The sequence below is a fragment of the Marmota marmota genome, unplaced genomic scaffold, assembly GCF_001458135.2.
Source record: "Marmota marmota marmota unplaced genomic scaffold, marMar, whole genome shotgun sequence".
NCBI classification, from domain to species: Eukaryota; Metazoa; Chordata; class Mammalia; order Rodentia; family Sciuridae; genus Marmota; species Marmota marmota.
The window spans coordinates 7,980,592-7,995,306 of NW_025999944.1; positions in this window are offsets into that span (position 1 = coordinate 7,980,592).

Sequence of the window (14,715 nt, forward strand, 5' to 3'; positions counted from 1 at the left end):
CATCTAACCTGGGGCAGGGCCTCCCTGGAGTGCTGGTGCCAGTCTCAGGCTGACCATCATCTCGGAAAGGGGAAAGGTAAGTGAGGGGTTAGAATATGAGCAGGGAGGGGTGGAGCTGGGAACGGCAGGCTTGGGTACCAGAAGTTCCTGCAAAACGGAAAGGCTGCTCTGCCTCATGCTCCTTTGAAAAGAGCAGCCGTGGGGTCTTTGCATGTCCTGTGGGGGCTGCATGATCACTGTTGGGTCAATGGTGGGCTCTAGAGATCAGACGGTCCTTGCTGTAGAGCAGGCCACCGGAACTCCTGTGGAAGGACCAGTGGAGAGGCGAGGTTCATGCTCAGAGTCAGGCAGAGATAAGTACAAGGCCGTGCTGTGGTGGAGATGCTTACTTCTCGCCAAACAGCAAGACGAGCCTCTGCGGTTGCCATCCTCCTTGCAGTTAGTGGCCGCTCTGTGACCGGGCTGACGACCTTGAAGTGGCATATGTCATCCATGCGTGCACGCAGCAGGGAGTGCGACATGGTGCAAGTAGTCCAGATTTCTGATCCACTGCATGGAGGACAGAAGCCCTGGAGAGTCATCAGACCCACAGCAGACGTAAGAAGTAAACCACTGGGGAGCCAGGGAGAGTTTGATTTCTCTTTTGTTATTGCACAAATAACAAAATTTGATTTTTCTTTTGTTATTGTAGCCTAATCCGCACCACCCGTTCATCAATACTTACATTTAAATTTTTTTTTGTCGTAGTAAATGGATAGCATACCTTTATTTTATTCATTTATTTTTTGTGGTGCTAAGGATTGAACTCAGTGCCTCACACATGCTAGGCAAGTGCCACTGAGCTACAGCCTCAGCCTAATACTTAATTAAAAAAAAATTTTTTTGTAGTTGTAGATGGACAGCATGCCTTTATTTTATTGGTTTCATTTTTATGTGGTGCTAAGGATCGAACCTAGTGCCTCACACATAGTAGGCCAGCACTCTGCCTCTGAGATACAGCCCCAGCCCCAATACTTACTTTTGAACGCTTGCTATTTGGTTCCATGTGCCAGGGACAGAGGTTTGCAGAGAAGCCCAGGCCCTGCCCTTGTCCATTTACTGACTCCTTTCCCCTGCCAAATTGTGGGTGTTCTGACAAGGTGTCTTCAACTCCAGCTTTCTCCCACCGGCCTCTCTTTGGTGGAGACACTAGGCAGTTTATAGGTTCATGGTACTGTTTGGGACAGAGGCACTAATATGCAGTGTTTTCCTACTCAGTTAGGAATATGTTTTATATCCCATCAGTATGCAACACATGGATATGTATATGTGCTGCTTAGAATCAATATTTATCACTGGTGATATATTCCAATATTTTATATTCCATTTTGTTAAAGAATGTTCATCATGACCCACCAAATTGATTTCCGTGACCTTCTAGTGATACATAACCTGAAGTTTGAAAACGACCCACGTGGACAAGAGGGACATTCAGGAATTAGAGAGCAGAAGTAAATATCATGGGCTTTAGATGGTCTAAGGAGGCTTCCAGGAGGAAAAGGCTCTTGAACACCCTCCTGGAGGAGGGGGAGGGGCTGGATCAGTAAAGGAAAGTCATGGAGAGAAGACTATGGGCAAGGCTGTGGAGGACAAGCCTAGAGGTTGAGGGGTACGGTCAGCCTCTCTGTCGGGAGAACAAGTGGGGGATTTGATGGGGAATGTGGAAACAGGCTGGGAACGGCATGGACTCTGACCAATCAGAACATGCACCCTGCTCCCAGGAGCGATGCTACCAGTATCAGGCTGACCATCATCTTGGAAAGGGTAAAGGTAAGTGGAGGGGTTTGAATATGAGCAGGGAGGGGTGGAGCTGGGAGTGGCAGGCTTGGGTACCAGAAGTTTCTGCAAAACGGAAAGATTGCTCTGCCTCATGCTCCTTTGAAAAGAGCAGCTGTGAGATCTTTGCATATCCCGTGGGGGCTGCGTAATCACTTCTGGGTCAATGGAGGGCTGCATATAGGACGCTGATGGTCTGGTAAGGTTGTAATAGAGCTGAAAACTTGTTATCTAGAGGCACCACTGCTGCCACATCTCTGCTGCACGGTGCGTGACTCTTGTGCTAGTGGTGATGCTGGTGCCAACAAACCTGGGCTGCCAGTCCTATAGGAGGACGGCAATCACGATTAGACACAGTGCATGTATTTGATAATGATAATGAATGACTATGTGACTGGCTTGTGTATTTACTACTCTATGTTTTTATGGTTATTTGGAGTGTACGCCTACTTATTAAAAAAAAAAACTTTACTCTAAGATAATGTCATGTGACTCCAGCAGCAGCCTCATGGGTCTCCTGTTTATCACATCTTGTGATTGCATCAGTAGAGCGACTGACTCGGGCACGTGGGTTTGTGGGAGCACACTCTACGTTGCTCACACGGGGATGAAATGGCCTAACGACGCACTCGTCAGACGTGTCCCTGTTGGTAAGCCACGCGTCGCTGTAATTCCACCCCCCCCCAAGACTCTGTGCAGCTCATGCCCAGGGTCCTGCAGGCTGAAGCCCGGGAGAGTGGCAGGACTCAGCACAGAGACCCACTGTGCAGGAGGGGTTGGTCAGGCAGACGACAGCCTGCCCAGCCATCTATGCCCAACGCAATCAGACCAGGGGCGAGAGGGGCATCGGTCCAGCTCCACAACCTGCCTGTACCAGGAGTTTCAGAATCAAATAAAGGAGGAATCACAACATCTACCACCCTGGGGATTCAACTGTGAGCATATGCTGAGGAGCAGGAGCAATGGCCCTGGACATGGAGAGTGTTTTATGGGCATAAGCACAGTCTTGGGGGGCTATTGGGAGCACTTTCCTCCCAATTTTCCTGAGAAAGGATTTTGTTGTTGTTGTTTAAATAACACAAATGTAATAGAAATGTCTAAAGTCGTGATTTCAGCAATGAAATTTGTAGAACTTAACTCGGGTTTTCTTAGTTTTACGACAGTATAAAAATAATACATTTTTCATCAAGAGAGAAATAAAAACAATAATAAAAATCTAACATTTATTGTATGCTGATTATATACCAGAAGCTGTACTAGGTACTTTGCATCTCATTTAATTCTCACAACCAGCCCGTGTAGTGCATCCTATTATCATCCTCTTTTACAAAGAAAAACAATGAGGGAAGTTGGTATAACTCAACTGACAATGACATTCCAATTGTTCTACCACATGGAGAGAGCTACCATTACAGCATATAAGAAAGCAATGCCACTCCTCCTCACAAACACTGCCGTGCTATTCCCAAGTCCACAAAGGCAAGGCATTATGAGACTAGCCCTTCTTCTTCCCCGGTATTATCAGCTTTTCATTACTATAATGAAATACCTGATACAGGATACTTATGAAGAAAAGAGGTTTATTTAGCTTACAATTTTGGATATTCAAAGTTCAAGATCTGAGCTGGGCACTGTGGGGTGCATTTGTAATCCTAGCTGCCTGGGAGGCTGAGGTGGGAGGATCACTGGAGCCCAGGAGTTTGAGATCAACCTGTGCAGCACAGCAAGGTCACATCTCAAAAAAAAAAAAAAAGGAAAATAAAAAGTTCAAGATGGACTTCTGGTGAGGATGGTGAGGGTGGTGGGTATGGGCATACCTTAAACTAGGAAGCAGAGGGAAGAAGAGAGGCCAGACTTGCTTCTTCTTCTTCTTCTTCTTCTTCTTCTTCTTCTTCTTCTTCTTCTTCTTCTTCTTTTTTTTTTTTTGACATTGGGGTCGGACCCAGGGTCTGGCACATGCTAGACAAGTTTACTACTAAGCCCAGACTGGCCTTGAACTTGCAATCCTCCTATCTCAGCCTCCCAAACCATGGGATTCTAGGTGTGTAACCCTGTGTATAGAAAGTCTTGCTCCTTTGATAGCCACTCTTTCTTGAGCACTAACAAGAGAATTACCTTAATCTGTTTTGGGGGCGTGCATAGCCCCAATGACCCAAGGGTCTTCCACTAAGCCCCACCTCTTAAAGTTTCTACCACTTCTCAATACTGCCACTCTGGGGACCAAGCCTTTAACACATAGTCCCTTGGGGGACATTCAAGCCATATCCATACCATAGCAACCCTATTGCCACCTTGTGTAGGGCTGAGTCTTTTCTGCTAGTATGGCCATCTTCTTCTCCTTGTGCACATTTCCTGTACCTTGATTTGTTGCTGCCAAAGCCTTTTGTCTTTTCAAGAGCTGAGTAAGAGTGTGGGGTATGGAGCTAGTGCTCAGAAGCAAAATAATCCTGTGACTTTCTGTCTTGGTTCATCTTCCATTGCTATAACAGGACACCCAACACTAGGCAATTTATTTTAAAAAAAAAAGGCTTATTTTGACTCGCTGTTCTGAAGGCTGGGAAGTCCAACAGTCTGGTGCCAGTGTGTGCTCAGTTCTGGTGAAGGCCTCCTGTGCTTCATCTCATGGCAGAAAGTGGAAGGGCCAGTGGGACCTGGCTCTGGGACAGTTCGGCTGAACTTGAGCAAGTTACTCCTGTTTTTGGAGTCTCAGTTTCCACCTGCGTGGAATTGACAGACAGGTCTGGATGGCAGTGAGTCCTCCCAGTTCCAATATTGTCTCTGACCTAGTCCCCAGTCTCATAAGTCCTGGAGGAAATGCTTCCCTGCTGGAGACCAACCCTGTGGGGCTCAACTTAAAATTCCAAGAGCTGGATTTCCAAGATGCCTGCCTTCCCAGGGGTCTCTTATTTGTGGCTAGGGAAGGATGAGCCCTGGGCTGCCTGAGGCCTGGCGTGGACAGGAGAGAGGGGCAGGAAGGAAAGAGGGAAGGCCCCTTCGGGGGAGGGCTGGAGCCGGTCGTCAGCCCAGAGATGATGGGTTGGGAGGAGCCCTGTCATGTGGCTCTCCTCAGCTTAATTACTGTAATTCCGAGAAGACCCACGTCTAAGCCTGGGAGTCCTCTGTGGAAGATGGTGTCTCTAGAGTGTCCGCAGACAAGGACATTAGTAAGCTGGCAGTCAGCGCTCCGTCACTTGCCATGTAGGGAGGGCTGCGCTGACAGATGGAGGTGAGCTGGCCGCACAGGTCAGAGCTGGCCAACACCCTGCCCACGTGCCGGGCTCCCCTTGTCCTGCAGACCCAGCATAGTCACAGGGACAGAGCCATGAAGATGTCTGTTACCTCTAGGGAGAGGGTGGAGTGGTGGGGAGATAGGGGACACCAATTCTGAGAGAGGCAAAAAAGGATGGGAAAGAGCCAGGGACGGTGCCTTTGGCTGTCCTTGTGCTGGGTAGCGCATCTGTGTTAGAGGGGCTTCTGAGGGCCCTCTCTGGGGGTGCCAGGGTGTGTGTGTGTGTGAGATTATGATGGTGAGTAAGAGGACAGCTGGCAGGGCCTAGGGAAGCCTGCCCTCCACTTAAGACTCTTGCCCACACATCACTGCTAGCCTGGTACCACCCCGAGTCTGGAAGTGATTACCCAGGAACTTCGGTGTTGATTCTTGGCAAAGTGCCAACGCAGATGACTGAAACTGATGATTTGCGAGTTCTTGGAAAAGAAAGGTGATTGCTAGAAGCCAGCATGAGTTCACTTAGAACAAAGCAGATCAACCGACCCCCCTTTTGTCTTTTTGATAACTCTTTGATTGGTAAATCAGTGTAACTGGGCACTTCTGCTCAGCAGGGCTGCTGGGGGTGGTGACCCTTCTCCTGCTATGATTCACCTGCATGTGGGAATCAGGCACCACGGGGCAGCGTGGCTGAGCATCCCTTCCTAAGGTCTCTGTTTTTATTCTAGACTTGCACAGGAGAAGGGGGTCCCGTGAGTCTAGGGATTGGTCCCCATCCTCACGTTCATTCATAACTGCACTGGATGACTGCAGCAGAGGCCACAGGCAGGAAACGACAGCATGCTCCTTACTGCGGAGAAGGGGAGTCATCACAAGGGCTGGGCCAGTAGGGGTGCCACCCAGTTCTAGGTGTTAGCCACCTAGCCTTAGGGGAAATGTTATAAACTTCTATTTCTTTTTCTTTTTTTGGCCACATCCTTAGCCCTTTTTTGTATTTTATTTAGAGACAGGGTCTTGCTGAGTTGCTGAGGCTGCCTTTGAACTCTCAAACCTCTTGCCTCAAACTCTGAGCTGCTGGGATTAACAGGTATATGCCACTGTGCCCAGCAAAAAAAAAAAATTTGTTTTTGGTACTGGGGACTGAACCCAGAAGCATGTAAACACTGAACCACATCCCCAGCCCTTTTGTAATATTTTATCTAGAGACAAGGTCTCAACTGAGTGGCTGAGTACCTCACTAAGTTGCTGAGGCTGGCTTCAAACTCGCAATCCTCCTGCCTGAGACTCTGCAGCTGCTGGGATTACACGCATGTGCCACTGTGCCCGGGTGCTACAAACTTTTGATTAAAGGGCAAGCACTCTGTGGCAAGGCCCATCAGCAAAGCTAGCTTTGAGTTTCTGCTTCCTTTGCAGGTAGTAACCAGCCAGCTCCAGGGAGGGTTGAAGTTTAAATGAGTGAGTACAATCTCTGGATTCTTAGGGATATCTGGGAATTAGATTCTTAGTGAAGTGCGTGGGGACTCAAAGCCACTGTAGCTTGGATATGAGGAAAGGTGACCTCTTTATATTTAGAGGCTGATGAGACCTGGTGATTGGGGTTGGCCAGTCATGAGCAGGCAGTGTAAAATCACTCTTGGCAGCCTTGTGAATAAATGGAAAAATGAAGTCCAGCTGGCAGTGTACCCGGGTGGACTAAGAACCACTGAATTGTTCTCTCTAAAGTGGGGAACTCACCTCCCACCCCTCAGTTGTTACCATTGAGAAGGAACCCCCATAGCGTGCCACAGAACTCTGTCCTAACCCTGTTCAGCAATTTCATCCATGACGTGGATGAAGACACAGAGAGCAGGATTATTAAATTTTAAGATGACAGTTAGAAGGGATAATTGAGGTCCAGAGAGATAGCTGAGGGTTCGAAAACATCCTGACAAGCTGAGATGATGCCTATAACAAACAAGATGAAATTTAACAGGGACCAATATTAAGCCCTATATTTAGGTAATAAAAATGAATTATGTAGGTTCAGGATGGGGGAAACATGACTTGGAAGAATTTCAAATTAAAATTCTGCATCGGGTTGCGTTGAGCCTAGACTGCCTGATGGGGGAAGCAGAGAGCAGACTGCTTTATCCGATGCAGGAGGGCAGTGGGCCAGGCAGGTGGGCAGCAGTGGTCTTGGGGTCCGAACGAGACAGTGAAGAGCTCAGGGGGCCCAAAATGGGCAGATGAGGACTGAGTCATGGCACATGCCAGGTATGTGGGTTGTCTGCATCCACGGGAGGCTGGGCTCCCTGTATCCTGGGTCACTCTGTCCCAGGCTGCCTGCTTTGGTCATTTCTCAGCTGGCATCTGCCTAGTCTGTAAGCTGGTTCTTAAGGGCCAAAGCTCAGTGGGTCAGAGACCAGAAATAACAGCATGATAGAGGTGGGAAACAGATGAGTGACAGTTAGGGGTAAAGGATGGTGAAGAGGTGGTGGGGGCCCTTTGTGGTGATAGAGCTGTTTGGGATCTTGATTTCAGTGGAGGTTACATGAGTCTGTACAGGCGGAAATGGCAGAACTACATACCCATGTGTAACATGGATTTCCTGTTTTCTACTATAGTAGAGTTACATAAATTGTAACTATTCAGGGAATCTGATCAAAGGGTCTATGAGGCGCTCTGGGCTATTTTTATAACTTCCTTTGACTCTGTATATATTTTAAAGTTTAATTAAAAACAAAACAAAGCTAAGGCCTCCTCTGCAATGAGTGTGGTGTGGGGGCAGATCTCTTTTTACTTCTGGGGAACACCAGCTGTTAGGACAGCCTGGGGGAGGGAGAGGGAGAGGATTTGTAGGCAGGAGGGCCCTAGGGTCCCAGGCTTTTGAAGAGCATGTGACAAAAGGTCTAAGACATTGGGAATTATGAAGATTAAGCAAGAGGGTTGGGGTGGTGACTCAGTGGTGGAGCACTTGCCTGGCATATGTGAGGCACTGCGTTCGATTCTTGGCACTGCATATTAAAAAAAAAAAAAAAGATTAAGCAAGAGGAAGACAAGAGCTCTTCCCAAGTTGACCTTGAGGACCCCCAGTGGAGGAAGAACAGGGACACACACATTCACCAGCTTGAATCCTGGGAGGTCACCTGATGCAGCCTGGGAAAACCCTCCCAATTTTCTCTAAGAGCTGGTAAAGCAAACTCTTAAGATCTCTTGGTTTGGGAACTTAGCAAGAAGACCCTCCCCCCACTCTAAGCATGACTTCATGCAGCATGCAGATGGGGCCAGCCTTGTGCCTCACAGGGAGGCCAGTTCTTGCTTCTTTTCAGAGGGAGGCGTGAGGCTGAAAGCACTGAGGGACACTGCCAGATGGGCCCCTAGAGGGGCCCTGTTGTACTCCAAGGGGGTGGCTGTGCCCGCCTGCCATGCTCTGGCTCAGCCAGTAGTGCTCTTCTCTCTGCAGGCCGTCCCCATTTCCTGGGTTCCCCAGAGACCAGCCATGGGCCTGTTTCCAAAACCAGTGCAATTTGAGACTGGATTTTGTGGACAGCACAGAAGGGTCAAGTACTTTCACAAGGCGATGGGGAGGCGGTTCCTTTCCAGTTGTGTGGACTGGAAGGCAGCCAGTTTTCCAAGTTTCTTTTCTCTCAGGGTTGCAGGAGGTCTTGGCCAGGTCCCCTCAGCCCTGGCTTCAGGACATGTGATTCACTTGTGCCTCAGTACACCTCTCGTCTCATTCCCAGGGGCTCCCTTTCCTGAAGCTCCCTCCTCCTCTTTCAGAGTCCCTGAGAACTCAAGCTGTGCATCTGACATCCTTGCATTAGCCACTGGCTTGGTCAAGTGGCACAGCTCACCTTAGCTGCTGCCTCCGACCTGCTCAGAACAGGTCTCTGAGTGATGGCTCCTTTGACACCTTCATTTCCTCCATCCTAGTTGGGACCTGCCATGTTCCTGCTCTCCTAGGGACCAGTTCTTTTGCACCCTGGGCAGGACAAGCGGCTGGTGCCAAGTGGTTGTAGAGTTTGATATAATCTGGGAGCAAATATGCAGGAAGGGAGCCGAAGGACTTGAAGAGATTGGGGAGTCGTAGGGAGCTCGAGCCTCAATTAGGGAGGAGGGGGTGGACCACGCCCCAGCTGGAGACTTGGCAGGGAGGGAGGGGAGGAGGATTATATGTCGTGGGTCATTTCTTCTCCCCACATACAGCGATGTGGATGTGTCTGGATGTGTCTGGCTTTGGGACACCTGTGTTCATCAGAGTAGAGCATAGAAATGAGGCAGTGGTGGTACAGATGTGGGGGGGTGGGAACCATCACGAATTCTCATTGCATCAATCTGGTGAGAAACTGTGACTTGTTTGTTCTGCAGCCTATTTCTGATCCTATTGGGGGATGATCAGATAGGGTAACAGATGTGGCCCAGTTGTGCCCAGGACTCAGGGGAAGCAGCACCCTGTCCCCTCGTGCAAAGTGAAGCTGCTGGCTGAGGAATGCAGGAGGGCCACATTTGCTGGTCCTTTCTCTCTCCCATCGGTGTCTCTGGACTTCCCTAGAAGACACTGCAAAGCAGCTGTTCACAGGGATGAAAAGCTCAAGAGCCATTTGTGACCAGAAAGCCATGTCAACATCTGGGTAACCAACTGGGAAATGAAGAAGGGGGCATGGTAGGCCCACTCGGGGAGTGTGTGCCTCACTTGAAATCATTGATTAAAATTGTTCAAAATATCATTGTCTGCTGAAGGAGGCACAGCTGCAATGGAAATGGTATTTCTTTTCCTCCTGCTCTCAGAAGGGGTCTTTCCTGGCTCAGTTCCTCAGGGTACCTCCTCCGCCGCCCACTGAATCTGGAAACAAAGAGGAGAGAGTGTGGAGTGGAGGACGCTGAGCACCCTTGCCCCATGCTGGACAGGTGCTGGATCTTTCTCTCTTCCTTTACTCGTCTGCCAAATGGGTATAAGGTTCTCCTTATCTACATTGCCCTGAGGGTGAAGTGAGATAGTGTATTCTTACAATTCACACCCGGCTTCATTCCACAGTGTATTTGAGGCAGGTTCTAAAAATAAAAAGATAAAAATAAATACTATGTGAAATGATTTTGCAATTGTACTCTAGGAACATTTTTCTTATTGTCACTCATAAAGGTGTGGAAGTATATTTCCAGACGTATCTTCATTTTAATCTTGGCCTTCCGGGCCCTAACTGAACAGCTGACCTGGTAGGGGATGTCTGGACCTGAGGTTGGCCCTTCCCTGGGCCCTCAGGCTGGTTTTGCCTCAGAGGATTTGGGTGGCTCAGTGCGGGTCAGTCCTGACTCTCAGGCTGCTCTGGGTAGAGGCTCTGGATTCTCCATGATAAGTAATGTCCAACTTCTTGGTAACCGTGTCCTCTCTGCCTGGCCCATGCTGAATGAAGAAAACCACCGAGTCTCTCCTACAGGGGCTCCCAAGGAAGGTCCTAGGAGGGTAAGACCTGTACTTGGTTAGCTTGACTTGGAGAGTTGACTAACTCCTTGTTATTTCAATTCTTGGTCCGTAAGCTGGACATCAGGACACCTCCTCTTCCTCCCTCACAGCAATGCTGAGAGGATAAAATGAGACTGTGCTCTGATAGGAAAAATTGCTATGCAAATGCAAGAAATCATCATCTCTATTCAGTGCAGCTCGAAAGTGATTTCAAAAATAACAGAGCCATTAGGATTGGGAAGCAGATATGACCAAGAGGGTTTGCCTTAAATACTCCACAGAGTTTTTCAGGGGTCTATGCAGAACTGGAAGCCCAGGCCACCAAAAGGATCCATTCTCACAGAGGAAATGGAATGCTTGTCAACTCCAGAGCATTTATTGACTATGAAATATGTGCCCAGCACAGAGATCGGCGTTGTAGGGTGAAAGGTTGCTGTGGGTTGAATCACATACCTCAGATTCACAGGATTTAAACTAGGTATGTCAAGATGTGACCCACTATATTTGGAGATAAGGTCTTTAAAGAAGTGATTCAGTTAAAATTAAATGGTTAGGGTGGACCCTAATTCAATGTGACTGGTGTCCTTATAAGAAGAGGAAATTTGGACACACACAGACACCAGGGATACACATGCAGACGAAAGACCGTGTGAGGACACAACGAAGAGGCAGCATCTGCTAGCCAAGGAAAGAGGCCTCAGGAGACACCAATGCAGCTGACACCCTGATCTCAGACTTCCAGACTGTGAGAAAATAAATTTCTGTTGTTTAAGCCATCAGGCTTGTGATATTTTGTTACGGCAGCTTGCGCAAACTCATACAAATTTATATAGAGAGGTAGAGTTATTCCTTAATTCCATTTATAAATACTTATGAGCTAGGCACTATGTTAGTATAGGAGACTCGAGGTAAACGACAAAAATGTAGTTTCTGCTCTCAGGAAGCTTAAAGTCTGATGGGGACAGCTGTCTTTGTGATGGGGAGATGGGACCAACACTCTGAGAAAATAGGGTGGCATCTCATTATGTGTCATACATAATATGAGATAACTTCATATTAAATTGACTAGTGCTGACTTCAAGTGGTGGGAGGTCAGAGAAAAATGAAAATAGGAGGAAACGAAAGAGACCGGTTTGAAGAGTGGAATAGATCAGAGGGGATGAAGATCCGGGCTGCAGGGCAGTTTAGGTCCAGCACGAAGAGAGGGCTGCATGGAAGGTGCCCATTCCCTGGGGACCCAGCTGTGCTCCAGGGGACCAGCCCTGACAGGCTTCCCCCCATAGGGAGCTGCCACCCTCTCGCTCTTGCTCTAGAGCCACTGGGGCTTGGCCGGCCCTTCTGCGGTTATTTGCTGCCATTTCTCCAGGCAGATGGGGACTGCTGGCTGTTCATCAAGTTAGCAATTAACAAGTAATTCATTAGGCGCCTAATGAACAAATTATTAACCTGGCAAGCCATGTCCAGCCACCGACTGGAGGGAGAAATGGCTATTAATAAGGTCTTGGAGTGGCAGCTGTGGTTTAGTGGTTAAGGTGCTGGGCAGAGTGACAGGAGATGTGGGCTCTGGACTTGCGGGCCGAGTTGCTTTCCCTCTCCAGGCCTTATTTCACTACTCATGAAGTGGGGGTAATAAAACCCAATTAGTGGGCAAATTAAGTGTCAGAAACCATCTGCATGAATGTAGGGCGTTGGATTATATAAACCCTAAGGCTGCTTGGTCCTAACTTTCACTACTGCTCCTCTAGCCACTGTGTGCTGTGCCGACACTGCCACCATAATGCCCTAATTGGTTAGTACAGTCGACCCTCCGAATCCACGGGTTCTGCGTCTGCAGTGTCACCCAACCCAGAAAAAAAAAAAATTATTTGAAAAAACCCATTGTGTCTGTGAATTTGTGCAGACGTTTTTCTTGTCATTATTCCTTAGCAATACAGTGTCACAACTCCTTACACGGCATTTGCATGGCATTAGGCGTTGTAAGTCATCTAGAGCTGACTTCAAGCATGCGGAGGGAGCTGTGTAGGTTCTAGGCAAACATGCCATATTCTATAAGGCCCTTGAGCATCCTTGGACTTTTGGTATCCACAGGGGTCCTGGACCCAATTCTTTTCAGATATCGAGGGACAACTGTACGCACTCCGTATCTCAGGTACACCTGGATCCTGTGCAGTGCGGGGAAGATGTGGTAATGTGTCCCCTGCTCTCATGGAACTTATGATTTGGTTGAGGATATCAGATGTTCACGCACAGCAAACTAACTAGAGCACACAGCAATTTAGAGTAGGGCTGAGAACTATAAAATTTCACGGGAGAAAGAGAAGCGTCTACTGGGATAAAGGGGAGGGGTCTCATAGGAAGGCAGGGACTTACAGCATGACTTCATTGTGTTTTTCTGACTATAAAAATAACACGTGCTCCTTCCCCCAGATCTGCAAGTAGAGGGAATTGGGAAGAAGAAGGGAAAGCTAATCCGTCATCTCATCACCCTCAGATAGCTGCTGTTGGCATTTTCATGTGCATCTGGAGGGGTTTTGACAGGCAGAGAGACGGCGGAGGCTGTTCCAGGTGGAAGAAAAGCCATAGGTGAAGGGTCTGTGGGGGGAGGGGAGGATGTGTGACGGGTGCTCTGGGGGACAGATGTGTGGACTGGGAAGACTGGAGCCAGGCTCCCTGAGCATAATGGATGGAGGCTGGCAAAGAGGGGAAAGGGCTGGGAGGGGAAGCCGAGGCTAGACTGCAGGAGTGGAAGGGGGTGGAGGGAGGGCTGAGCCCCAGAGTCCAGCCAGCAAGCCAGACCCTCCACTCTTCAGTAACACCCGAGACACAACGGAACGTCCTGCTGTAGATGTCCCACTTAGGAGAGACACTGCAGAAGCCTCCGCAGGAAAAAAGGAACGCGAGGCTGTGTCAGAGTTCCCAAAGAGAGCGTGGCAACGGAGGAGGCCAAGAGGGCCCCTTCTAGTTGTTGGCGGGGACCATGTCAGGTGTGTTAGCAAGACCTCAGGTGACCAGGGATCGTGTCCTGTTTTGTCCCCCAACCAGCAGGTGTGACCTCCCTTCAGACCCTTGTCTCATCCCTGGGGAGTGTTGGATCCACAACTATATTTTTGGTCATATAATAGCAGAGGAGTTTTAGCTGACCAAAGCTCTGTTGTGTAGGATCATGAAAGGAGAGAATAGGTATTTCTATGATCTGTGTCTTAGAGATGAGAAGTTGAGGTTCAGGGAGTCGAAGTGACAAAGTAAGGCTGAGAATACAGATCTTGGAACTGTAAATTGTGTGTGTGTGTGCGTGTGTGTGCGCATGTGTATGTGTGTGAGAGAGATGTGTGTGTGTGTGTGTGTGTGTGTGAGAGAGAGAGAGAGAAAGAGAGAGAGAAGAGAGAGATTGATTGATTAGTGGACCCATTCCCCCGTGGGAAGCAGTATAGCTTGGTGGTAAAGTGAATGGTTTTTTGGAGATGGGGTAAGTTGTATGTTCAATCTTCTGCTCTACTTATTGAAGAATATGAAAAACCATTGCACCTTTTCTTTATTTTCTTCTTATGTCAAATGGGCTAATAATACCATTTATCTCCCTGGGCTATTGCAAGGTTTAAATGAGATATTACGGGTGGTGTGGTTCTAGTACATAGTCCATGTTCAGTTAATGTTGATTATTATTATTTTTGTGTTAATTCTATGCTCATTGGAGTCTCAGAAATAACTTGAGTCTTGTGGTTTTTCTCAGTTCTCTTCCATGGCCAGTGACTTTGGAGTTAGGAAGAATGTATGCCCAGTCCTGGGCTCCAGAGTGTGCTTGATCTTGAGGGAGCCAGGTGCAGAGTTCCCTAATGGACCCTCTAATTAGTCAAACACCCAAGTTTTTCAGGATGCAGAGTTCTTCTTTGGTCCCTGTGACAGAGAAGTTGAGACTTACCAGACAGTCCATCTGTTTCCCCACATCGGCCAGTCCTGGTGTTTTTAGACAGGACCTTGTGATTGGTTCACACCAATGGGTTGTGGGTGAAGAGGACCCATATCACTTTTGGCCAATCTCTGTCTTCCAGCTTTCTCTCTTTTTGGTTCAACAACTGAGGAGGCCTGTGTTCCAGGTGCAGGAGCTTCAAGATGCTGCTGCACAAGTCAGCCTTGATCCCCGAGTGCCTGTATGGATCAGAGGCCCCTGCCAATTACACTGAACATGGTGCATGAAGAAGAAAAATAAGTTTGCAGAATTTATCCTCTGAGACTT